The 2844-nt window shown below is 33.8% G+C and overlaps 1 protein-coding gene across 1 annotated transcript in view; it reads left to right on the top strand.

The window, feature by feature from the left end:
* Positions 1–2844, top strand: part of PRSS12 (protease, serine, 12 (neurotrypsin, motopsin)) — a 104437-nt gene that overhangs the window by 58081 nt on the left and 43512 nt on the right. The gene's annotated exons all lie outside the window — the stretch shown is intronic.

Genomic DNA, 2844 nt, shown 5'->3' with positions numbered 1-2844 from the left:
TTCAAATTTGTTTTAGTTACTTAGATAACTTCAACGTGCTGCTCAGTTTTGGACCTCGTTGCAATTCCACTTGTCTTATGGTCAATGAATGCTTTATTTGTGATAAAGATTTTTAGTTTTCAAAATATGGAGTAGTAGAGGAAGACAGGAAGAGTCTACATTAGATGACTAGGTGAATTTAGTCAACAATTTTTTCAAATTTCCTTTGCTCACTATGTGTCTGTCACTCTTTTCTCCATTTGAAAAAAAAATTACTAATATTATTCTTGTTCTTCCATTACATTGCCAGTGCATTTCCTCACCCAGATTGGCCATTAAAAGATATTGCTGTTTGTACTGGTTTATTGGCCATACTTATTTTATTGTTTTGGTGGAGGCGATCCAAGAAACCTAGTATTACCTTTGGAAATATGAAGGGAAGGACTGCCATCAAATTTGATCCTCAAATTGTATGTCTCAGCCAAGTTTAAGGAGCAAAAAAGTCCAAGCGTGTTGATCAATATATTATTACTTTGCTTTCTTTCTACACGTTTCATTGCTTTTTATTTATCATTTAGTCTGTTTAAAATTCAACTCAAAAGTGAATTTAGCCTCATGTTAGGATGGCTATTAGAAAAACACAAAGAATAACAAGTGTTGGCAAGAATGTGGAGAAGTTGGAACCCCTATACGCTGTTGCTGGGAATGTAGAACGGTGCAGCCACTGTGGAAAACAGTAAAGAAGTTCTTTAAAAAAATTAAACATAGAACTACCATATATATGATCCAGAAATCCCACTTCTGAGTATATAGCCAAAAGAATTGAAATTGGGATCTCAAATGAGATCTCATATCTGTACTTTCATTTCCATGTTCATTGCAGAATTATTTACAATAGCCAAGATATGGAAACAACCTAAATGTCCATAGATGGGTGAGTGGGTAAAGAAAAAAATACAAACACACGCACACACACACTGAGATGTTGTTAAGCCTGATAAAAAGGAGGAAATCTGTTATATGTGACAACATGGGTGAACCTTGAGGACATTATGCTAAGTAACATAAGCCAGTGATGACAACACAAATCCTGCCTGATTCCACTTATATGAGTTATCTAAAATAGTCAAACTCACAGAAGCAGAAAATAGCATGGTGGTTGCTAGGGACTAGGGGGAAAGGAACATAGGGAATTGCTTTTCAATGGGTATAAAGTTCTATTGTGCAAGATGAATAAGTTCTAGAGATCTGCCGTATAACATAGTACCTGCAGTTAACAGTACCATATTGTACACTTTAAAATATGTTAAGAGGAATATCTCGTCTTGTGTTCTTACCAAAACCAAATCAAAACAGAAACAGAACAAAAAGACAAAACAAAGAATAAAAGTCCTCACAAAAGAACATATAGAAATTTTTGGAGGTGATGTATATGTTCAGCACCTTGGTTGTGGTGATAGTATCACAGGTATATACGTATGTCCAAACTCAGCAAAATTTTTTATATAAATCTCAATAAAGCTAAAAGAAAGTGGATTTAGATGGGAAATATAATCTAGATTAAGTGACCAAAGTTTGTAGCAATTTTCAGTAATATTTCTGTAACAATTATCAAGAAAAGCATCAAAAGATTTTTCTTTGTAATTGTGAATAAAATCTCTTAATTCAGTAGTATAATGTTACTATAACAAATTGGATAACCCATCCTTTAGTCAGTATGTCCACAATCTATAATTTGCCACTGAATGGTATTTAAATGAGAATCATTTAGATGTTTGATCTATCGATATTCAATATTTGAATATTTCTATAATTCCTCATTGATGGGAAATGAGATTTCATATAAGAACATACATATATTTAATTGTAAGTGGGTATGTGACTACAGCAGGAGAACTTTTTCTCCAAGTCTGTTTTGAACCGTGACAAATCTTTAACAAAGAATGTATTTGTAGAAATCAACCCAGAATACTTTTCCTTGGTGTGTGTGGAGTGGGGAAGAGGATTTGACATCAGCTACCAGAGTAGTTACCAACCTTGGTTGTACGTTAAAATCACTTAGGGACTTAAAAAGATATTACCCGTGCCCAGCCCACTCTCGTGGATTCTACTTTAATTGATGCTAATGGGTAGCCAAGGTTGTGAATTACTATAAAGACCAAGAAATAGCTTGTATGCACATACTGTGATAAGTAAATAAAAAAGTCTTTCAAATCAGCAGGAAAAGTTATTGGGACAATTACTTTAGGGACAAAAATAAAGCTAGGTTCCTTACTAACACTAAACAAATTTCCTTTCTACCCAGCATATAGACACATTCAGGTCAGAATTGTGATGTAGAATAAAACAGAAAGAAACACTTTTCTTTAAATGGTTACATTTTAATTATACATGCTTTGAAATGAGTAACTTGCTTTCCAAAGACTTGTCCTGTGTTTAGCAATACAGTAATATATCGAGACTCTTAAAATATCTGTGAAACAAAAATTCCAATTCTAAGCTGCCTACGAAGATTTCAACATAAGGATGTATATAACTATAAAAAGTCTAATAATTTTACCTGTAGAAGAATCATTCTTGTGTCTCTGCTGGGGCAGCTTTATAAGAGATTTTTTTAGGGAACATAATCAGGAATAGAACTTCTGGCCTGCAGGTTATGTGCATAGCTATCAAGCGATGCAAGATTGCTTTTCTAAGTGGCTGCACTGATTTATACACTCAACAGCAATGATCATCATCTTTTTTTCAATTTGTGCCAGTCTGGCGGGTAGCTAATGTTACCTCATTACTCATCCTTGATTACTAATGAGATCGAGGGTGATTTCATTTGTTTATTGGCCACTGATACTTCCTTTTGTATAAAAC

This window comes from Propithecus coquereli, unplaced genomic scaffold, assembly GCF_000956105.1.
Source record: "Propithecus coquereli isolate 6110/MARCELLA unplaced genomic scaffold, Pcoq_1.0 Scaffold232, whole genome shotgun sequence".
In the NCBI taxonomy this organism is placed as follows: domain Eukaryota; kingdom Metazoa; phylum Chordata; class Mammalia; order Primates; family Indriidae; genus Propithecus; species Propithecus coquereli.
This window is presented reverse-complemented; position numbering and strand designations above follow the sequence as displayed.